This window comes from Apium graveolens, chromosome 9, assembly GCF_009905375.1.
Source record: "Apium graveolens cultivar Ventura chromosome 9, ASM990537v1, whole genome shotgun sequence".
Classification (NCBI taxonomy): domain Eukaryota; kingdom Viridiplantae; phylum Streptophyta; class Magnoliopsida; order Apiales; family Apiaceae; genus Apium; species Apium graveolens.
In genome coordinates this window covers 158,516,249-158,542,110 of record NC_133655.1, presented here as the reverse complement: position 1 = coordinate 158,542,110, position 25,862 = coordinate 158,516,249, and positions in this window count along the sequence as shown.

The window sequence follows — 25,862 nt, the reverse complement described above, 5'->3', positions numbered from 1 at the left end:
TCTTCAATCCCGACACGGCGCGGCCGCGCGCTTGATCAGCACGGGCGCGCTGGCTCTCTGTAGTTTGGGCGCGGGCGCGCGCTTGATCAGCGCGGGCGTGCTGGGCTTCTACCAAAATTTTGATGACTTCTTTTTCTTGCAGTTTTGAGCCGGTATTCGCGAGCTTTATTCCTTGGACACCATCCTAACACCATATTAGCATAAAAACAATGCTAATTCACCTGATTCTCAGATTAATGCCTGAAATGCAAAAAACACTAGAAAACACATTAAAACACCAATAACTTGAGTATAAATACACCAATTCAAAGCTTAATAGAGCATTATAAAGTGTCATAAATGCCACTCAACATACACCCAAACTTGAATCGATGTTTGTCCTCAAGCATAAACAAACTCAAAAAAAACAAGAAATACAAATGCATGAATGCAACTAAATGAATGCAACGATCCCATGGAATAACTAAACCAATCAACAAGCAACACCTCATCAAATGCATTTTTTTGCATAAAGATCAACCAAACCTCATAAATCAATCTACAAACCAAAGACGTACGTGTGTGCAACTGCTTACAGATATACTATCGTAACTAGATGAACAATCATGACTCACTACCTATCAAAACAATCACAAGTTTATAAATAGAATAAAAGCTAGACTCAAAATAACTTATAATACTTCAATTCTTATATCAGAGTTTAACATAGATTCACGCTTTTATTCACAACAAAACAACACAAGTATGCTTATTTGATCGTGCAATGAGTGAGGTCCACAAAAGACTTATACAATAGTACCCATGTAGCGAGCGTTAGGTTAGCGGATCCCAGACTATAAAAGCCTTAGGTCACTAGGCACAAAGTCCCCTAGAACTTAATAACTCGAGTACTAAAGAGCCCACTCATGATCAATTATACATAACACTTTTTTTTCTTTTTCTTTTTTTTTCCAAATTTCTGAACGAGTGTGTTTCGCTCCATCTCGCTCAACCCTAGACTACTCATATAAATATGAGTCGGTTACTAGCCATTTGACACCTAGCCACACAATTAGCAATGAAATCCAATTTTCTCCAATTTTTTTAAATCTCCATGCTAATTTATTATTAAGAGAATATCCTAAATTCTAAATATAAACAAGCGATTAAACCTTGACAAACAAATAAACCATGACCATTATCTAGAACTTTAGCAACCTATAAGACTTAGTGAAATACAATTGTCTCTAGCATGCAAATTAATTCGATAAGACTTAACATCACTAAATACGACATCACTACACTAGCATCAATATCACAGATTAATCAGAAAAATCATCTAAGGGATCACGTTATTTTGCACATGCATGCAACTACATGAACAAATTATCATAAAAACTACCAAAAATAATAAAAAAAAACTACATGGAAAAATATGCAAACTATATGCACTAAACTATCATGAGTATGCAAACTAAATGTGACTCACACAAACATATTCCTTCAACTACTACCCCCAAACTTAAAATATTCACTGTCCTCAGTCAAGATAATAGTAAGGAATCAGGAATACCTACTGCGAATCAGAATCATCACCCTCAACGGGTGGAGTGTCAGGAGTGTCAGGAGGCGGATACACGGAATCCTCACCAAATACTGGCCACTGGATGTCAATACCGGTGGCTTTGAGAGCTGTCCCAAGTGCCTGGGTGAGATCATGTGCAAACCGACTATAGATATCGTGCATCGGATCCATCCTCTTCGCTAGAAATCCTATAATGTGTCGAACTCAAACCAGCTCCAACATCTGCTCCAGCCTCCTCCTGCTGCTACTGCTGTGACGAACCAGCCTCCTCTCCTAAATGAGCTCTCCAAGCTGCTCTACGGCCCTGCGAAGAACCTCCCGCAGTAGCCTGATCCATGGTTACAACACCTGGAAGATGAAAATATGAATAACCAAGCCCCTAAGGATCGGGCTTCCCTCCATACCACTCCTTCATGCTCAACATCGTAGAACTGTTGATAGGAGCACTTCGAAGCTGAAGCTGCTCATGTGCGGGCCAATGAACACCAACCGCCACGCACAGCTTCGTCACAACGGACATATAAGATATAGCACCTGTGGTACCACCTCTCAAGAATCTCAAAATCCCCTGATAAATCACCATCCCCAAATCAATGTAATCGCTCTGAAGAATACCGCATAGCAGATGAGCACGCTCCATAGTAATCTCATGCACATGCGAAGACGATATGATGTTAACATAAATAAACGAATTCCAAGACCGTGTGAACCTGTTCATGCACGACGCAAGGAACGTGGAGTAATCAGTAGTGCCCCTCTTGAACTTCCAGTGAGTCTTAGGCACACACAGAGTCGCAACGATCAGATCCAAGTTGAAGTCCTCGGATTCTTATCATTCCACGTGTCCTGACCGGGCTTCCTCACGGGCTGCTCAATCACCCTCCTAATGGCATCAGCACTGTACTCTATAGTCATCCCCCTAACTACCGTGAAGCCATTCTTCTCCGCCTTAGCGTTAGCATAAAACTCCCGTACAACACTCATGGGCACAGCAGCGGGAGCCTCACAAAAAGGAACTCAACCCATCTCAAGAATCATCTCCAACAGCTTGCCATCCTTCCCTGATGGCAGAAAACCTCGCTCCTTAGTAATAGGCTTCGAGAGAAGCCTCGTGTACTCTTCTTCAGCCTCAGGAGTAGAAAAACTTGGCCTCACACCACCCACAGATGAAGAATCGGCAGTGCTACTGCCTACTTGTATTCTTTGCCTCTTGGGTGCCATTGGGATTGAATAAGAGAGAATAAAACTAAGTGTTTGAGAGAGATTTGTGTTTGAGAATTTGTGAAGTGGTAGAGAAGTCTGTATATAAGAGTGTGTATTTATAGATGGAGAGATGAGAATTAGATATGGAATAGAAATGGAAATTGATTATGTGAATCGTGGGAATAATGGGTTTGATTTGGAGAGGGAAATTTGGGATGAGGAAGAGTAAAATTCGGTTTGAAATTGATTTTATAGTTAAAATTCCGAAATTCCCTTAAAAACTGTTGTTTTTATTTTTTTTTTTTTCGAACAGGACCCGACGCGGCCGCGCGCTTGGACAGTGCGGGCGCGCGTTTGGACAGCGCGGGCGAGCTCACCTTCTAGAAAACTGGCATGGCCACGTGCTAGATCAGCGCAGGCGCGCTTACCTTTTAGAAAAATAGCTCAGCCACGCGCTAGATCAGCGCGGGCGCGCTTGGCTACTGAAGTTGACTCTAAATTTTTTTCTTTTTTTGACTTTTTTGTGTTTTTCTCATTTTTTCTTGCTTCCTCTACCTACTAATGTACAACAAACTTGAGTTGCCTCCCAAGAAGCGCTTATTTTACGTCGCTAGCTCGACGTAAAACCTTGAGCTCAAATGGACAATAGAACGACACTAACCACCTCGCGGTTTGCCATGTCACTATAGTAATGCTTCAAGCTCTGACCATTTACCTTGAATGCTTGGCCCGGATCACTTTCAAAAATTTCCACCGCTCCATGCGGAAATGCTTTTTTGTTTATAAAGGGCCCTGACCACCTTGACTTCAACTTTCCAGGAAAAAGACGGAGACGAGAGTTGAACAAAAGAACTTGTTGCCCCGGCACAAATAATTTGAGCACTAGACCCCTATCATGCCACCTCTTGACTTTCTCCTTGTACATTTTGTTGTTCTCATAAGCTTGAAGTCAAAACTCGTCGAGTTCATTCAATTGAAGCATCCTCTTCTTTCCAGCTGCATCCAAGTCAAGATTCAATTTCTTCAAAGCCCAATATGCCTTATGTTTAAGCTCTACTGGCAAATGACACCCCTTACCATAAACCAACTAAAATGGTGACATTCCCAATAGAGTCTTGCATGTTGTTCTATACGCCCAAACAACTTCATCAAGCTTCAAAGATCAATCTTTCCTTGATGAACACACAACTTTCTCTAAAATGCGCTTGATCTCTCTGTTAGACACCTCAGCTTGACCATTTGTCTAAGGATGATAAGCCGTAAAAATGTGATGATTCACATTCTACCTTTGCATCATAGCAGTGAACTTGATTGCAAAAATGTGACCCCTCATCACTGATTATGACTCTTGGAGTTCCAAACCTTGTGAATGTCTGCTTGTGAAGACAATTAGGCACCACTTTCGCATCGTTCGTTGGCAACGCCTTAACTTCAACCCATTTTGACACATAATCAACCGCCAACAAGATGTACTGATTGTTACAAGATGAGACAAATGGCCCCATGAAATCAATTCCCCAAACATCGAAGACTTCAACCTCGAGAAGCACATTAAGAGGCATCTCATCCCTCCTAGACATATTAACCACACGTTGACATCGATCACATTTCAAAATGAACTGGTGAGCATCTTTAAACAAGGTTGGCCAAAAGAAACCTGCTTGAAGAATACGAGTTATTATCTTTTCTCCACCATAATGTCCTCCATAAGCCGTTGAGTGGCAATCTCGCAAGATCCCCCCCGTTTTGCTGTAAGGAATATATCTCCTGATGATTTGGTCAGCTCCTTGTCGAAAAAGAAAATGGCTCATCCCATATATACCACTTCACTTCATGTAGAAACTTCTTCCTTTGAGCATAAGATAAGTCGGGAGGCATGATATTACTCACAAGGTAGTTCACAATGTCTGCAAACCATGGTTCTTCTTCTTGCACTCAAAATAGCTGCTCATCGGGAAAAGACTCATTTATCAATGTCTTATCCAATGAAGTAGCATTAGGGTTCTCTAAACGCGAGAGATAATCAATGACTTGATTTTTAGTCCCCTTTCTGTCCTTGATCTCTAGTTCAAATTCTTGAAGCAAAAGAACCCATCTAATCAATCTAGGCTTCGAGTCCTTCTTTGAGACGAGATAACGAATTGCAGCATGATTAGTGAAAACTAACACCTTAGTCCCAAGTAGATAAGATCCAAATTTCTCAAAACCATAGACAATAGCCAAAAGTTCTTTCTCCGTAGTAGTATAATTTAGTTGAGCACCATTTAGGGTCTTGCTAGCATAGTAGACCACATGAAATATGTTGTTCTTCCTCTGCCCAAGAACTGCTCCAACTGAATAGTCACTTGCATCGCAAATCATCTCAAAAGGTTCATTCCAATCAGGTGCAGTTATGACCGGCGCCGTGATAAAACTCTTCTTCAATGTCTTAAAAGCTGTAAGGCACTCGTCATTAAACTTGAAAGGGACATCTTCTCTAGCAAAACTGCATAATAGATTCGAAATCTTGGAGAAGTCTTTGATGAAATGCCTATAGAAACCCGCATGGCCGAGAAAACTAAGAATTCCCTAAACAGAAATAGGTGGAGGATAATTCTCAATGACCTCCACCTTGGCTTTGTCCACCTCAAGACCCTTACTAGAAATCTTGTGCCCGAGAATAATGCCCTGTCACACCATAAAGTGACATTTCTCCCAATTGAGAACCAGATTTATCTCAACACACCTCTTGAGAACGTGTCCCAGATTTTGCAAGCATTCATCAAAAGAATCGCCAAATACAGAGAAATCGTCCATGAAAACCTCCACATTCTGGCCAATCATATCAGAAAAGATGGCCATCATACATCTCTAAAATATGGTTGGTGCACCACACAAACCAAAAGAAACTCGTCTGAAGGTGAAAGTACCAAATGAACAAGTGATGGTAGTCTTCACCTGATCTTCAGGAGCGATACAAATCTGATTGTAACCCGAATAGCCATCCAGAACATATTAGTACTCGTGACCAGCCGATCTATCAAGCATCTGGTCAATAAAGGGAAAAGGGAAGTGATCCTTCCTAGTGGCCTTGTTCAGCTTCCTGTAGTCCATGCAAACTCTCCCCCCCCCCCGTGACTGTTCGTGTAGGAATAAGCCCATTCTTCTCATTTGCTACCACAGTAATTCCACCTTTTTTTTGGTACACATTGAACTGGGCTCACCCATGAACTATCAGAGATATGATAATTGATCCCTGCATCTAGCCACTTAAGAATTTCCTTCTTCACTACTTTCTTCATGATCAGATTAAGTCTTCTTTGCTGTTCGACCGTAGGCTTGCTACCTTCCTCTAGCATAATTTTATGCATGCTGATTCCCTGGATATCTGCTATAGTCCAACCAATTGCTGATTTGAACTATCTCAGAATCCTCAGAAGCTTTTCCTCGTCACTACCTGAAGGTCAGATGCAATAATAACAGGCAAGGTAGATGCATCATCTAAAAACGCGTACCTCAAATGCTCAGGTAAAGGCTTAAGCTCAAGAGTGGGAGCTTCCTCAATAGATGGCTTGAGGCATTTAGGAGCTTTGTTCAATTCCTCCATTCCAAGAGATTCAAAAGGCATATCAATCTTCCTCTTCCAGGGAGAAGTATTCAAATATTGTAATTGTTCTTCACCTTCATCATCTTCACTATCTGAATTCCCTAATAAGGCTTTTTCTAAGGCATCGGACCTTAGCAAGTGATCAAGTTCTGAAGTAACCACATAATCGACCAACTCCACCTTTAAGCACTCCTCATTTCCGTAGGAAATTTCATAGAATTAAACACATTAAAAGTTACATCCTGATCCAGCACTCGCATTGTGACCTCACCCTTCTGCACATCTATCAAGGTTCGGTCAGTCGCCAAGAAAGGTCTTCCCAAAATTATGGGAATTTTCTTATCCTCCTCGAAATCAAGAATTACAAAATCAGTAGGGAAGATGAGTTTATCAACCTTGACCAAGACATCCTCCTCAATACCTCGCGGATATGTAATAGAACGGTTGGCCAATTGCAAAGTCATATAAATCGGTTTTGGATCAGGTAAGTCCAACTGCTTGAAGATTGACAAAGGCATCAGATTGATGCTAGCTCCCAAGTGACATAAGCATCTATCAAAGGACACTTTTCCAATAGTACACGGAATAGTGAAGCTTCCTAGATCTTTAAGCTTCGGAGGCAACTTATGTTGCAGCACAACATTGCATTCCTCCGTGAGAGTGACTGTCTCTAAATCATCTAGCTTCACTTTCCAAGAGAGAATACCTTTCATAAACTTTGCGTAACTAGGCATCTGCTCAAGACCCTCAGCGAAAGGTATGTTGATATGAAGTTTCTTGAACACCTCCAGAAACTTCTCAAATTGCTTGTCCAGCGTTTTCTTCTGCAGCCGCTTAGGAAAAGATGGTGGAGTATAGATTTGTTTCTCCCCTGTATTACCCTCAGGAGGAGTGTGCTCAACAGTAGTCTTCCTTGATTCTACTTCTACTTTATGCTGCTCTACTTCTTTCTCAGCTGTCAAAATTTGATCTAAAAGCTGATGAAGGAATTTTTGTTGGATATCCACTTTCCACAAAAGCCTTCAGAGTCTACAATTTAAGAACAAGGGTTGTCATGGAATCTATCAATGTATCTTTTGATGATAAGAAGATTACTGGACTTGAAGATTTCAATGATCATGATCAACTGAGATTTGAAAATGAAGATTTAAATTCTGATTCTGTAAATTCCGATGACTTAAACTCTGATCCTATAAGTTCTGACGGGTTAAGTTCTGATGTCATTGAAACTGTGGTAACAACTCCAAAAGAAAATGCACTTGTCCAGGGGGAGCAAGCTGAACATCCTACCACAACTCAAGACTCTCAAGAAGCATCAGCACCTGTGTAACACCCCCAGATCCGGGGTCGGGGATCCGGGTTTTCACGGTCTTTCTTTCCACAATATCACTTCACTCAATTAATAATAAATAACCTCATACTGTGACCCCACACTAACACACACCACAACCCGTTATAGTCTCAGAGATGAAATTGAAATAAGTACAAGTCTTTGAATCCACAATTTAAAATTATTACAACCCAAAATGATTACTTGATAATTTACAGTTAATTGCCATTATCTGCCACAAGTTATAATTATACATAATTTGATTCTCAAAAGTAGATGGTCTAAACTACAATGGATCTACCTCTGCAGCTATAGCAGCTACAACATCAGCGGGAAGACGCGGGACGCTTCCCACGCGCTTGCGCTGGGTCTGCTGGAGTCTGGCCATCTCTCCTAACTGTTGTTGTGTGATGAAGAAATAAAGCAAGAGTGAGCCTTACAGCTCGCAAGTTAATACATAGTGATAACAATAATATAAGTATCTAAATGGATACTTGATAGCATCTCTATCATACTTGATAACAATAATATAAGTATCTACAATCGTTGCCTTTTGCACCAGAGTGGCATAGTCCGTAAGCTCAAGGATTGCCACCCTATTCTGAATCCATGGTTTCAGTCCCTGCTGAAACCTCCTAGCTTTCTTTTCCTCGGTGCTTACAAACTCCGGCACAAACCTTGATAATTCAGTAAATTTCGCTTCGTACTCTGCTACAGACAAGTTATTCTGCTTTAGCTCCAAGAACTTGAGCTCCATCTGGTTTTCCATAAACCTCGGGAAATACTTCCCCAGAAACAACTGACTAAATCTCTCCCAGGTTATTATAGCATCTGTCTCCATGTTTTTCTTGGCCTCCCACCAGTAGTTAGCTTCTCCTTTCAGAAGGTAGGTAGCAAATACAGTTTTCTGTGCCTCATCGATACTCAAAATCTCAAAAGATTTCTCCATTTCCTTTAACCATGCCCTTGCCTCAACTGGGTCGGCTGATCCGTGGAACTCAGGGGGCTTAAGGGACTTAAAAGCCCTGAAAGAGTTTGTCACTGCATTGTTACTTCCTTGAGGGGGTGGGTTGGGTTGACGTTCCAAATTCTGTCTTAGGAGTTGCATGAACTGGCTCATGGGATCCATGCCTGGGTTTGGTACTGGTTGCTCAACCTCGGTTTCTCCTTCTTCAGCCTCTATCTCAAATCCCTCAACATCATATGTTTCCTCTTCTTCTTCATACAGGGAGTCATCCTGTTCCACATAATCCTCATCTTCCTCTTCACTGTGTTCTTGGTTTCTATTGTCCTGATTATGGCTTCCCTGGTCCTCAGACCCAGGGTTCGCCCTAGTTCCAATCTTTCTTGGCGGCATGATTCTGATAATAATAAAAACAATTATTGGGAAAAATTCAACGTTAGGTCACAATCATATACAACATTGTGCCTAGCACAGCTCTTATAATGGGGAGAACGTATATCGCAATTCTATTATTTTAAGAAAGTTCTAATACGAAGTGCAGTAATAATAATAATAAAATAGTGATCCCGTCACTATGGAACTGAACTGAAAGGAAACAAATATATACATAATGCGAGAATACATAGTTTGATCTGGTCAAAAGTACAACAGTGCTACAGTCATCTGTCCCAAAAGTGATACACAAGAGTCTATCTGTCTAGTCAGAAAAAGGGATGCTATATACAAGTCAACTATCCCGGAAAATTGGCTCTTACTAAGGCCTCGGCTAACTAGACAACTAGACTATTCCATCATCAATCCTGAATCACACACCGGAACGGGTCAGCTCCCAAACCCTTTCCATCGCACGACGGAAGATATAGTCGGCCTGCCGCCTGGAGATCCTACCATGCCTGTCCCCCTGGAGAGATCTGAGTCTCGCTCGGGACGTGAGCTCTATCCCCGTAAGCTCCCTCCTCAAGGATCGGGGTATAGAAGCCCTGGTCTCATAAGCTCGGGTACGCCTACCCGCCCTCTCTGCATCCAACTCCCTCCTGGCCTCATCCAGTCGGGCCTCGGCAACAGCCACTCGGGTCCTCAAAACATCCTGAACATATCCATGAGCTAACGAAGACTGCCTCTGGGCAGGGTCAACAGGTGGTGAATCCGGAGCCGCTGAGGGTGCCTCCTCGGTCTGCCTAGGCTCGGAAGTATGGGTCTCTGAGCTGTCATCATCAGGAATCCAAGATAGTGGTGGAGGGGTAGGGGCTCTGACCACCGGAAGTGTGGGTAAAGGGATACCAGCATACACTACCATAGATCCAACACGCTCCTCAGCTACTGGGACCTCATCCGGGTCCTCCTCATCTGGAATAGCAATAACCTCTGTCTCCGACTCCTCTGAGGGGTCCTCCTCATCTGAAACAGCAATGACCTCCGTCTCAGGCTCCTCTGGGGGGTCCTCCTCATCCTCCTCCATCTCAGGCTCCTCCTGATCCTCAACATCTAGCAGTGCCTCATCATGCTCACGCTCGAACATCTCGGGGTCCTCCATCTCAGGCGCCTACACATTAAACGAGCTAAGTTACTATCATGATACTTATAAGGGTTCCCGTAAGGGTTTTAACTGTCAGCACTACTTTAAGTAGTCCGACCATGAACTTGGCAAGAGTTCTTATTATCTTTGTGAGTTTGTTATTATATCGTCGCATCATCTCTGAGGTTTATAACGCTTAGGCTCTGATACCATTTCTGTAACACCCCCAGATCCGGGGTCGGGGATCCGGGTTGTCACGGTCTTTCTTTCCACAATATCACTTCACTCAATTAATAATAAATAACCTCATACTGTGACCCCACACTAACACACACCACAACCCGTTATAGTCTCAGAGATGAAATTGAAATAAGTACAAGTCTTTGAATCCACAATTTAAAATTATTACAACCCAAAATGATTACTTGATAATTTACAGTTAATTGCCATTATCTGCCACAAGTTATAATTATACATAATTTGATTCTCAAAAGTAGATGGTCTAAACTACAATGGATCTACCTCTGCAGCTATAGCAGCTACAACATCAGCGGGAAGACGCGGGACGCTTCCCACGCGCTTGCGCTGGGTCTGCTGGAGTCTGGCCATCTCTCCTAACTGTTGTTGTGTGATGAAGAAATAAAGCAAGAGTGAGCCTTACAGCTCGCAAGATAATATGTATAGTGATAACAATAATATAAGTATCTAAATGGATACTTGATAGCATCTCTATCATATGCAAGATAATTACTTACTAGATATAAGTAAAAACAAGGAATGAAGTTACCAATACTTCACCACACTTATATCATATATAAAGCTACTTGAACTGCCACCGTTCAAAGTATTATAGGTTTTAAGAAAACATCCCATAGATGAGACCACAAGTTAAGACTTGAATAGATTCAATCTTTGAAAGATTATTGAATGAAAAAGTTATGAGATACTTTATTTAGTCCCGGTATATATATATCCACATATATATACCCCTTTAAACATTTCCTGAAACCTCTGTTATGTAAAGTATGAACAGAGTTTGAAACATCCAATGAATTTTGGAAAGGAAAAGAATTTTGGCATAAACCCGATATCTCGCTGATCAGGCAAAGATACCAATAAGTAACCTTTTCTACTGTAGATGGATGAATTCCTCACCGGTCATCACCCTGGCCGCATTAGGACCTCGCGCTCGACCGTACCCCGGTCCCTCACGCGTTGATGGACTGCCACCCAGCCACTTACACAATAATAGACCGTACCCCGGCCTGTCGCTTATGCCGACTCAATGAGATGGGCTTACTTCCCGAACGTTGGGCAAGTAATCAATTCATTTACCAAATCTGCAACCTCGTTGCGAATATAAAATACACCACAGAGCCGGATTCCCCAGGTTTTGAGCGAGTATTTAAATCCCCTTTAAAAGGAAGATCTTAAATATAAAAAATGAGTTTTGGGATCCGCTCTGACTTTTAAAAATCATTTTGAAGACTCGAAAACACTTTAAAGAGTGTTTGGAGTAAGGCTGATTTAATGAAGTAAATCAGTCCCCAGAATATTAGAAAATATCTGAATATTATTAATTAAATAATATTCCCATAAAGAATAATCTTTATAAAAATAATTGAAGTAGAAGTATTAAAATTTATACTTGAAACGAGTATTAAATAACCAAAGATATACTTATATGAAAGTATTATCTTTATTTGAATAATCGAAAATAAGTTTGATTATTGACATCTTATTCTTTAATAAAATAAAGAATATATCTCAGCAAATAATCGGAGTCATAGATCCTCAAATGAATATTCAAATAATATTCAATAAATAAAATAAGCTGAGTCATAATACCTCGAATGAATATTATAAATAATATTCATTAAATAAAATAAAGGAGTCATACATCCTCAAATGAATATTCAAATAATATTCATTAAATAATATAAACTGAGTCATAAGCCCTCGAATGAATATTCAAATAATATTCAATAAATAATATAAAAGGAGTCATAAGTCCTCGAATAATATTCGAAATAATATTTTAATAATAAAATAAAGTTTCAAGTTATCGAATAAACCTTATTCGATTAATAGTTTAGAAAACTATAACCATACATATATATAAATATATATAAATATATATAAATATAAATATCCATATTCATATATATAAAATCTACTCGGGATCCTCAACTCCCGGTTTTTGAAAATATTTTCACCTTTGGGTCCCTATACTAAGGGTATATGCAAGATACTGCTATCCTCTAGCATAGGTATTATCAACTGAACCAACAGATATATATTTCAAGAATATGAAACAGACATGCATATATACCATATCACATGCTACAATATATCGCAAGAATTTGCTAAATAACCAACATGCATCTATCGCAAGATAATGCATATACAAGTGTATACATCACAACAACAGTATAACGGATAGAATACTTGCCTGAGCGACTTGGGGGTGAGAAAGGCTCGGGACGAGTCTGATAACCTATAAACAACAAGTAAGTTGGAATTAAACCAAAATCACTTGTAAATCTATACTATAACTAACTTAGACTCTAACGCTTGTTTTGCGCTCACCTGATTTGCTTAAGTCACTCGGGTACCCTCGGCTCCACCATTTTTAATAATTTAACCTTTACGAGTTTTAAAGCGATTCCTTCGCGAATGACTTACCAACTGCCTAACACACTTACCATAAATGTTTCACACATTAAATAACCCTTTTTGGTCTTTAACCTACATTCCAAAGTAAGGCGAGGGAAAAAGTTTCGTTCGCGAAACGCCGTTACTTGAAACGGTCGTTTCTCCTAAACCGTAAATCGGAATCGAACGAACTACATATCAAAACGAAGCTCGTAACATGAGCTATCTAAACATGGCAGTGGTCACAATCTAGCAGGGGGTTCTCGGGTCCTAATGCTATGCACAAAAACAGTCCAAAGAAAATCGGACGTTACGACGGCTATGTTTACGCGATTTCCAATTTTTTTAAACCATCCACAATCAACCCAAATCAACCTCAAATCCAACATACAACCATCCTCCATCCTTATCACATCATAACCACCCCAACCAATTCAATTTAATCTTTCATACTTATGCTTAAACTTAACTTTAATCATTCTTAAGTTCTTTTAAATCAAAACCACAATAATTACCATTCCATTTACTACCATACCAAATCTCAAACTCTAAATCATAACAACAAGATACAATATCAACCCACTACTCAAAATCACCTTATAATATATATGAACCTAGGGTTTGGAAATGGTATACCTTCCTTGAAGTGGTGGGTGGAGCTAGGAAGCCTTAAGAAGCTTTGAGAAGCCTTAGGAAAGCTTGGATCTTCAAGAAAACAAGAAAAAGTTCAAGTTAAAAACTTGAAAACACTATTCATTGTCTTCTTCCTTGATTAAATGAAGAAGTTAGAGAAAGAATTAATGGCTTAAACTCATGATATAGCCATAACTAAGCATAAAGATGATTAGGGAATTTTCTTACCAATTTAGGATGCTTGGATCTTGATTTTTGAAAAATCTAGCCTTTAAAAGTGTAAAAAGCCGAGAGCTAATATGAAGAACAAATGCCTTGGTTGTTTTTGATTTTTGATGAAATGATTTTGCTAGCTTGGTTGACTTGATTTGTATTTGATTTAGCAAATTACTACCTTGCCCTTGAATTTGTGTGGTCCTTATTCAACCACACCTCCTTCCTTCCCATGTCATGCTTACCTCATCCTCATGATGTCATCCTTCCTTCCTTGTCTTCTTTCTATTGGTTGGATGACATCATTCCCATTAATCCCTTTGATTAACTTCCTAATCGTTTGCCTAATGACCGCTGATCTGTTATACGGTTCGCTTAACTTTCGTTCTCGTTTATCGTTTGAAGGATCATACCCGAGATCTTATTACTTAGGTTCCCTTAACCTTTCTCAATACATTATATTCCTTTTTATGATCCTCTATCATAATCCTTTAATTTAAATCCTTTTTATCCTGTTATCTTATACTCAATTCTCTCCGTATCTTGTGCATTTCCGGGAAAAACCAAAGTGTTCGGAATTGGATTCTGACGATCTTTACATACACTTATATACTTCATAGAGTACTAATAATATCCCAGAATATCCATAACAGAACCCCTACATAGTGTGGCGTGAAAAGTTTTCTCATTCAGCTAAAACACTATTCACAAGGGTTACAAAAAGTTGAAAAATTTTGGGGTTATTACACCCTATGGTACCATGCAGGACTTGTTACTGAGATTGAGAAGAGAATCAGATGCTGAAAAGAGGTTGGCCAAGTTGGAACACAGAGTTCAAGTCATTGAAAATTTTGTGGTCACCATTCTTCAAAATCAACATTCTCAAACAAGTCTACTTATGCAGCTGGCAAAAGCACAAGGCTTGACCCCTCTCCTTGATGATAACAAAAAGGGGGAGAATAAAAGGGAAGGGGAAGGAGAGCCATCTACAAACATTCAAATATCCAAAGTGCTAGTTCCTGCCATCACTACTTCTCCAACACTTCAAGTCAAAGGAAAGCTTGATGGAATTGATCTAATCCGGCTAGCAGCTACTGAGATGCAGGTGAAAGAGCAAAGGAGGAGAATTGATGAAAGGATGCAATAAGTGTTTGGCTCTACAACAACAAAATCCTTATCTGTGAAATATAGCACAAAGGTTGAGCTAATCACTATGGAATACAAGCCAGTAAGGAGGAATAAGGTTGGAGAAACTTCCTTCAAGAACTTCAAGCCTGTGGTACTCAAGCCCAACACTAGACTTGACAAGGACTCTACAAAGAATCCCCTTAACTTTGCTCAATTGAAAGAAGTGGATTTTCCTATTCTAAAGCCTGATGAAGACAAAGTTTTGGGTGGCAGCATCATAAAGCACAAAGAGACCAATGATGTAGTGGAAAGAATGAATATGGCTATCATTTATAGAGAGGGAAAGAGTATATGTGTGGTGCAAGGACATCCCAAATTCTGAAAAGCTAAGAGGGAAGAGACCAAAAGGCTGAAGGAAGAAGCTGAAAAGCTAAGGGCTGACAAAAGAGCACAAGCAAAGCTTGAAAAACAGCTAAAGTCAAGTCAAATTGAAGAGAAGAAAGAAATTGAAGACAAGGGTGAAGATGAAGGTATGGGAAACATGTTTAGTGAGGATGTGGAAGAAAGAAGTGAGGAAAGAAAGGAATGGCAGAAAGGGAACAGAAGGAAGGCCAATGCAATAGGGAAGATTGTAGATAACACTGAGGAAATCCAATCAAAATCCAAACCACTACCTTCTATTCCTGAACCCATTGCGTCTGATCCCTATATAAATATCCATGGTGAAACAATCATTCCTAAGGAGGAACCCAATGATTGGGACACCATCAAATTGCCCCCCTTCTTGACTACTTCTCCACCACCAAAGAAACAGAAAAGAAAAACCAAATCAACACCTCCCCTAACCTCAAGAAAATTCACTCAGAAACCTAAGCCTAAGCCACAAGCCTCAAAGGGATTCTGAATGAAGGCTATTCTACCTTGGTTAGAGTCTACTCAGCTATCAAAAGGGATTCTGGCTTTACCAGGACTGCCAAAACTGAGATTCTCAACAAGATTGCCAGCATAAGGAAAACTTGGTGGGAGCCCAATTCCTTGCCTAGAACATTACTCATCCCTGAGCATGGAATTACAATTCATAAATCACCTCATTGGTTAATGGAGTTCAAAGACAATAAAGGAGTCAGAAGATTTTTCAGACTTGAAGACCAACTTAAAATTGCCAGTAATGAAACTCTCAAGGATATGCAATCTAAGTTGGACATCAGTGAAGAAGATGAAGCTGAATTCTACAGACAACTCCAACTCCTAGTAGAGGAAAATGACAGGAGGCTAGGGAAGAAAACAAGGGATCAAAGGAAAAGAAAATAATCTGCTCAGCCTAAAGGAGCATCCTCGGAAATAATGTAATTCTTCAATTCTGTCTCAGTACATACACTTTTGCAGCACTTCTGAATTTCTACTTGATTTCACTTCATATATTTGTTAAGTGTTTTGTTATCATCAAGTTCAATCCAAATTTATTCCTACAATTCTAGTAGACATAAATAGGGGGAGATTGTTAGGAATATGTGTATTAGTTTGATGATAAGTTAAACAAAACACTTAAGTAGGAATCTAGTGTTTGTAGCCTCAACGGATAAGACCATTCTGGCTATCCGTTGATGGAGTAGCTTTACTTAGAAATAAGTTTAGTATTGTAGCACATTTCAATTTCTGTATTCAAGTTATAATTCTTAGATATTGTGGGAAATTATAAGTCATGTTGACTACTAGTGGATATGCAAATAGGAGGGCTAACTATAAATATTTCATGCCTTGTAATTATGTATAAGTGAAGTAGTATCAACTGATAAGCTAAAAGCCTTCAACGGATGAGAAACAGAGCTTCAACGGATGTCTTTAAAGCTTCAACGGATAACATCCATCAACGGATGAGTACATCAACGGATAAAGCTTCAACTGCTAATGCATCAACGGATAAAGCCATCAACGGATGAAAGCTTCAACGGATGCTAAGTTCAATAGCGGTTGACAGTGACAATTCATAAGCTGACAGAGGCACATGGGTTGACAAAGACAATTGGAATATGGCAGCCTCTTGGAGGAATCAAGAAAATTTAGCATTTCCATTCTGGTGCAAACAAGGAAGTATTCAAAGATTCACAGATCAACCTAGATTGCATTGGATAGAGAAATGAAGAAAAAACATGTGAAGAATCTTTTTAATTGTACTTTTGTCTTCACTTGTAAACTTGGTGATATATAAACCAAGTTGTAGCTAGTAATTAAGGTGTGAATTTTCCAGAGCTGTTTAGAAAAACATTGAGAGAAAATCATCTAGTTTGTACTAGGATGCAGCTGTGATCAATTCTTTGAATCACAGATTTTCTGAAATAACACATCTCTGGTGGAACAACAAATCCACTAGAAAAGTTTTTAAGTCTTTTGTGTTCTTTACATTTGTGTTTGAATATATATATCTATCTGCACCAACTCAAAGCAATTCACACACACTTGTTCATCAAAACACATAGCCTTTGAAACTGCTCAAAACTTGAAAAAGTTTTGAGATTTACATTCAACCCCCCTTCTGTAAATCTCATTATTAGTTCCTTGGGAATAACATTTATATAAGTTATATTTAAGTTTATTTTATAAATTAATTTAGTTACAATTTAAATTAAAAGAAAACAAAACAAAAAAAATAAAATAAAAGAAAAACAAAAAAAAGAGAAAAAGAAAACAAAAAAAATAAAACAAAAAGAAAACAAAAAAAAGGAGAAAAGAAAACAAAAAAAGCAAAAAGAAAATAAAAAAAAAGAAATAAAAGAAAGTGAAAATGAAAACATGTTGTACATGTTGTTTAAGTACATAAACATGTACTTGAACAAACATGTCGCCACAGAGATTATCCACTCCCTTGTCGCCACACGAATCAATTAGCTCCCTCATATACTCCTGTCGCCACAGAAAAGATAGAGCTTGTCGCCACACAGAAGTGTCAATCCTCAGTCACACATTTTATTGATAAAGTCTACACTTTGCAGTAGAAGAAAGGAGTCATTCATTTTTTCTGTTCATCTTCTCTCCCAAAAAGAGAAGTGAAAATGGCAGCAAAGATTTACAAAGAAGCTCAAGCTTTTTATTTATCCGTTTAACTTCTCATCGGAGTAACGTTATAATGCCCGATTTAATTCTTGTATTTCATTGGGGCATTATAATCGTTACCCGATAATTAAATTCTAGTACAAATAAAAGCCAGATTATTGTATAGGATTTGATTTGTAAATCTTTGTAGAAGCTAGGAACTTTGTTGTTCTTAGATTGTAGCCGATTAATTTATTTACCGGAGTGTAGCAACACCCCCGAGGATTTATATACGAATATATATTTCCCCGAATATCTTGTGTTCCTTGTTTTTATCGTTCCAAACACTATTCCTCTCAAGAACACGAAACCACTAACCGAGCACTAAATATCTATATCCGCTAAAGATTCGATTTTTTTTTAATTTAGTGATTATCGTATTCAACCCCCCCTTCTACAATAATTCGGGACCTAACAATTGGTATCAGAGCAGACTGATTGATACACAAATCAGGATCCTTAAATAAATTTATTTTATTATTTTTTCATTTACATAAATTTATTTAGTAAATTTGATTTAGAAAATTTATTTTATAAATTTAATTTAAATAAGTTTATTTATGAACTTAATTTAAATAAATTTATTTTATAAATTTAACTAAATTAATTTACTATTTCAATTTTAGTAAATTAAAGTTTTTAATTTAAATTTATTTTAGATTTATTGAGCTGCTATTTTCTGAACACAGGACAATTGAGTTTAGGTGACCATATTTGTTTATATACACAAAACAAAGCAGCCTCTGTTTATTTTTGTATTTGTGGCTTTTAAATCAATAGAAGGAAAATGCAATTACAAGTTGGCAACTTAGTTTTGCACGGGAAATAGAGGAGCTGAAGCCACGCGGGACTCGCGATTTATCTGTGTCACGCACGCGAGAAACAAAACAAGTTGGGCAGCTGCAGCACACGCGCGGTAGTCTACGTGTAGATCTGAGCCTGGCTTGCAACTGGAACACACGCGTGACAATTTGCTTAAACACCTACAGCTGTATCATGTTTATTCCGCAGTCACCGCACAGGGTAAAATGAGTCGCCACAGAAGCTTTTAATAAAAGAGGAAGTAATGTTAGGAATATATGTATTAGTTTGATGATAAGTTAAAAAAAACACTTAAGTAGAAATCTAGTGTTTGTAGCCTCAACGGATAAGACCATCTTGGCTATCTGTTGAAGGAGTAGCTTTACTTAGCAATAAGTTTAGTATTGTAGCACATTTCATTCTCTGGATTCAAGTTGTAATTCTTAGATGTTGTAGGAAATTATCAGTCATGTTGACTACTAATGGATATGCAAATAGGAGGGCTAATTGTAAATATTTCATGCCTTGTAATTTTGTATAAGTGAAGAAGTATCAACGAATATTGAAGACCTTCAACGGATAAGAAACAAAGCTTCAACGGATGTCTCTAATGTTTCAACGGATAATATCCATCAACGGATAAGTACTTCAACGGATAAAGACTTCAACTGATAATGCATCAACGGATAAAGCTTCAACGGATAAAGCCTCAACGGATAAGGCATCAACGGATGAAAGCTTCAACGGATGCTTAGTTCATTAGCAGTTGATAGTGACAATTCACAAGCTGACACAGGCACATGGGTTGACAGAGACAAACTGGAATGTGGAAGCCTCTAGGAGGAATCAAGAAAATGCAGCATTTCCATTCTGATGCAAACAAGGGAGTATTCAAAGATTCACAGATTATCCTAAATTGCATTGGAGAGAGAAATGAAGAAGAAATATGTGAAGAATCTTTTTAATTGTATTTTACAGTTTTGTCTTCACTTGTAAACTTGGTGATATATAAACCAAGTAGCAGCTAGTAATTAGATAAGAATTTTCCAGAGCTGTTTAGAAATATCCAGAGAGAAAATCATCTAGTTTGTACTAGGAAGCAGCTGTGATTTAATTCTTTGAATCACAGATTTTCTGAAATAACACATCTCTGGTGGAACAACAAATCCACCAGAAAAGTTGTTAAGTTTTTTGTGTTCTTTACATTTGTTTTTTAATATATATCTGTCTGTATTAGCTTCAAGTAATTCACACACTTGTTCTCAAAAACACTTAGCCTTAGAAACTGCTCAAAACTTGAAAAAGTTTTGAGATTTACATTCAACCCCCCTTCTGTAAATCTCATTGTTAGTCCACTGGGAATAACAATTGGTATCAGAGCAAGCTCTTAACATTCAAAGAGTTTAAAGATCTATTCTGCTAACATCATGAGTAAGAAGGATATTGGTGTAAAGATTCCAATCCTGGAAAGAGATAACTATCATCACCGGAAAGTGAAGATGCATTTACATCTTCTCTCTCAAGATGAAAGCTACATCAACTGCATTAAAAATGGTCCTCACATCCCACACAAGGTGGCCACAGCTGCTACTGCTACAGTTGCTGTTGGACAGTCTATTCCCAAGCCAAAGGCTGAATGGACTGTTGAAGATATTGAAGAGGTCCACAAGGACAAGAAAGCCATGAACATTCTGTTTAATGGCCTGGATCATGATATGTTTGACAATGTCATCAACAGCCAAACTGCTAAGGAAATTTGGGATACTGTGCAGCTTATCTGTGAAGGCACTGAGCAAGTTAGAGAAAACAAAATGCAGCTTGTTATTCAACAGTATGAATATTTTCACTTTGAAGAAGGAGAATCATTGAATGATACCTTCAACAGATTTCAGAAACTATTGAATGGATTAAAGCTGTATGGGAGAGTGTACCAAGTCAAGGACTCCAATTTAAAATTTCTAAGGTCTCTATCAAAGGAATGGAAGCCTATGATTGTTTCTCTAAGAAATTCTCAAGATTATAAGGACTTCACACTTGAAAGATTATATGGAATTTTGAAGACTTATGAACTTGAGATAGAGCAAGATGAGCTGTTGGAAAAGGGAAAGAGAAAAGGAGGATCAGTTGCACTTGTAGCTGACAGTGAAAAAGTTGAAGCCAGGAATGAGGAAAAGATAATGCCAAGTCTCAAAATTGGCACAAGCAAATCAGAATCAAGCAAGGGTAAAGAGCAAGTTGCTGAGGATGAAGACAATTCCAGTCAGGATGAATCTGATGATATTGATGAACATCTGGCCTTTCTGTCCAGGAGGTTTGCAAAGATGAAGTTCAGGAAAAATACAAAATTCACTAAGCCAAACAAAAACATGGTGGACAAATCAAAGTTCAAATGTTACAACTGTGGCATTAGTGGACACTTTGCAAGTGAGTGTAGGAAGCCAACTTCTGATAAAAAGAAATTTGAGCAAGTTGATTACAAAAAAAGTATTTTGATTTGCTCAAACAAAAGGAAAGAGCTTTTCTCACTCAAGATGATTGGGCAGCAGATGGGGTCAATGAAGATGATGATGTGGAATATGTCAACCTAGCCCTGATGGCTAATTCTGATGAAAATGAAACTAGTTCATCAAGCAACCAGGTAATTACTACTGATCTCTCTCAGCTTTCTAAACATGAATGTAATGAAGCCATAAATGATATGTCCAATGAATTATATCATTTGCGTGTTTCCCTTAAATCACTAGCTAAAGAAAACACTAGGATCAAAGAGAATAATGTGTTTTTAAGTGATAGGAATGTTGTGTTAGAGAATCAGGTTATTGAGCTTGAAAAGATTTAACTTAAATGCTTGACTGTTGAGAGTGAACTAGAAGAAGCTGTTAAGAAAGTAGAAATTCTTTCTAAACAGTTAGAAAGTGAGCAAGAGGTAATCAAGGCCTGGAAAACATCTAGGGATGTTAGTGTTCAAATTGCCAAGGTTCAGGGAATTAAATCATTCTGTGAGGATGCCTGGAAGAAAAACAAAAAGGAGTTAGAATTAATTGATGGATTGTCAACGGATGTGGAATCAACGGATGATGAAAGTTATCCGTTGAAGGAAGAAAAGGAGCATCTGTTGAAGGCTCATCAATTAAAACAGGCAAGTAATTTTAAAAATAAAAACCTTAATAAGAAGAATGATTCAACTCTCAAGAACTTTGTCAAAGAAGGAGCTAGCACATCCAAAGATGCCAGTAAGGTGAATATAGGACACATGACTTTGGATCAGCTGAAAAATAGGCTTAAGTTGGTTGAGGATAAGAAGGAAATTAAAAGAAAATCTAAAAGAAATGGGAAGGTAGGGATTAACAAACATAACAATTACACACCTGATAGGTATGCTCCTAGAAAAAGCTGTGTGCATTGTAAAAATGTTAATCACCTATCTCATAATTGCAAATCTGTTAAAAATGCTCCCATGCCTTCAAATCCCTCCATGCCTAACATGTCTATGTCACCTCTGCATGTTATGCCTGTTATGTCTCATCAGAATCCTCATGCACATTTTGCAAACATGCCATATATTAATAATCCTTATTTTACTGCATTTAGTATGCCTCACATGCCATACGATATGCATATGTGGAATAACATGTTTGCACAATCTATGCCTTATCAATCAAATGTGCTAAATGATTCTGTGACTAACCCTACACTTCAACAAACCACATCTGAGATCAAGGTTGACCCAAAGTTACCTAAGTCAAAAGATGCAGGAGGAATGAAGTCTAGGAAAAAGACTAACAAGGCTGGACCCAAGGAAACTTGGGTACCAAAATCAACTTGATTGATTTTGTTGTGTGCAGGGACAAAGAAGGAATCTATGGTACTTGGACAGTGGCTGTTCAAGACACATGACAGGAGATTTCACCCTGCTCACAGAGTTTAAGGAGAGAGCTGGCCCTAGCATAACCTTTGGAGATGACAGCAAAGGATTCACTATGGGATATGGCTTGATTTCAAAAGAAAATGTCATCATTGATGAAGTTGCATTGGTTGATGGTCTCAAACACAACTTATTGAGCATCAGTCAACTATGTGACAGAGGGAATACTGTTTCCTTCAATTCTGAAGCCTGTATTGCCACAAGTAAAAAGGACAATAAAGTGGTTCTAACTGGAGTTAGAAAAGGGCATGTGTACTTAGCTGACTTCAACTCTACAGATGCAGAATCCATTACTTGTCTTTTCAGCAAAGCAAGTGCAGTTGAAAGTTGGCTATGGCACAAGAAGCTGTCCCATTTGAATTTCAAGACAATGAATGATCTAGTCAAAAAGGACTTGGTTAGAGGAATGCCTCTAGTGGAATTCACAAGGGATGGATTGTGTGATGCTTGTCAGAAAGGAAAGCAAAAGAAAGTATCATTCAGTAAGAAGCTTGAATCTGCAATTGATGAACCATTGCAACTGCTACACAAGTATCTTTTTGGACCAGTCAATGTATTATCAATTTCAAGGAAAAGATATTGCCTAGTGATTGTTGATGATTTCTCTAAGTTTTCATGGGTCTATTTTCTTGGATCAAAGGATGAAGCTAGTGAATTCATTATCAATCATATCAAGCAAGTCAACAATCATCCTGATTTCAAAGCAAGGAATATTAGGAGTGACAATGGAACTGAGTTCAAGAATTAAACCATGAAGTTGTTCTGTGAAGAAAATGGGATCATGCATGAGTTCTCAGCTCTAAGGACTCCACAACAAAATGGTGTGGTGGAAAGGAAGAACAGATCACTAATTGAGGCTGCAAGGACAATGCTTGAAGAGTCAAAACTCCCAACTTACTTTTGGGCTGAGGCTGTTAACTGTGCATGTTACACTCAGAATATTTCTCTAATGAATCAGGCAAAAGGCATGACTCCCTATCAATTATTCAAGAGAAGAAAACCAACTTTAAACTTTCTGCATGTCTTTGGTTGCAAATGTTACATCTTAAGGAATCAATCAGATCACAAAGGGATGTTTGATGCAAAGGCTGATGAAGGAATATTTGTTGGTTATTCTGCTGGAAAATCTTATAGGGTCTACAATCTAAGAACCAACATTGTCATGGAATCTGTGCATGTTGTGTTTGATGATAAAAAGATTGATGGACTAACAGATGAGGGACATCATGAAGGACTCAAATTTGACAACATCGAGATATATTGTGATGATAGTGAAGATGAGAATGATGAAGAAGTCATCTCAAGAAGAATTTAGAATCTGCCTTTGGATAATGCATAGAATGCTGCATCCGTTGAAAGTCATAATTCAGCTTCCGTTGAAAGAAGCAATGCAGCATCCGTTGAAAGATAAAGTGCATCATCCGTTAAAGTTCATAATGAAGCATCCGTTGATCACAGTCTGTCAACGGATAATCAATTCACTTCATCAGTTGATAGAGCTCCCAATTCCTTTCAAAGGATCAGCAACTTAGGGGGAGTTTCAACCAATCAACATTCTATCTCACATCATAACAATACTGAGGCAACCTCATCTAGAGCTAATCTACCACCTCAAAGAAAATGGACCAAGAATCACCCTTTTGAACTGATCATTGATGATGCTACATCTAAAGTACAAACTAGAAGGGCTACTCAAGATGAATGTCTGTATAGTAGCTTTCTATCACAGGAGGAACCTAAGAGAGTGGAAGAAGCTCTATTGGATCCAGATTGGATTTTAGCAATGCAAGATGAGCTAAACCAATTTGAAAGGAACAAAGTATGTAAGCTGGTACCCAAGCCAAAGAATAAGAGTTCTATTGACACAAAATGGGTATTCAGAAACAAGATGGATGAAAATGGCATTGTCATAAGGAATAAAGCCAGATTGGTTGCTAAAGGCTATTCTCAACAAGAAGGAATAGATTTTGATGAAAAATTTGCTCCAGTTGCCAGACTTGAGGCCATCAGAATCTTTCTAGCCTATGCAGCTCATGCCAATTTCAAAGTCTATCAAATGGATGTCAAGAGTGCATTTCTAAATGGGGAATTGGAGGAGAAAGTTTATGTAAGCCAACCTCCAGGATTTGAAGATCCAAACTTTCCAGACTATGTGTATTATCTGTTAAAAGCACTCTATGGACTAAAGCAAGCACCTAGAGCCTGGTATGAGACTTTGTCAAAATTCCTTCTAGATAATCATTTCACAAGAGGTACTGTTGATAATACTCTCTTCTTTAGAAATGTTAATGGCTCTAAAATACTTGTTCAAATTTATGTAGATGATATTATATTTGGATCTACAGATGATAAGCTTTGTAAAAAGTTTGCTAAGTTAATGCAAAGTAAATATGAAATGAGCATGATGGGAGACTTAACTTATTTTCTTGGTTTACAAGTTAAACAAGTTAGTGATGGAATTTTCATTAGTCAAACTAAATATATTTATGATCTTTTAAAGAAGTTTGACTTAATGGACTATTCATCTGCAAAAACTCCCATGGCCACTGCCACCAAGCTTGAACTAAATAAGGCTGAAAAGTCTGTGGATATTTCAAGTTATAGAGGCATGGTTAGTTCACTTTTATATTTAACTACTAGTAGACCTGATATAATGTTTTCTACATGTCTCTGTGCTAGATTTCAAGCTGACCCTAAAGAATCTCACTTAGTGGCTATTAAAAGAATCTTCAGATATCTCAAAGGGACTCCAAATCTAGGAATTTGGTACCCTAGAGAGTCTGGTTTTGATCTAATTGGCTACTCAGATGCAGATTATGCAGGCTATAAAATAGACAGGAAAAACACAACTGGCACCTGTCAATTTCTAGGGAACAAGCTTGTGTCATGGTTCAGCAAGAAGCAAAATTCTGTTTCTACATCAACAGCTGAAGCTGAGTACATTGCTTCTGGTAGTTGCTGTGCACAGATACTATGGATGAGGAATCAACTATTTGACTATGGTTTGACTGTTGACAAAATTCCAATATTCTGTGACAACACAAGCGCCATTGCCATTACTGAAAATCCAGTGCAACACTCAAGAACCAAGCACATTGATATCAAGTACCACTTCATTAGGGAACATGTGATGAAAGGTACAGTGGAACTTCATTTTGTTCCAAGTGAAAAGCAGATTGCAGACATATTTACCAAGCCACTTGATGAATCAACATTCACAAGATTAGTAAGTGAGCTAGGTATGGTTAATTATT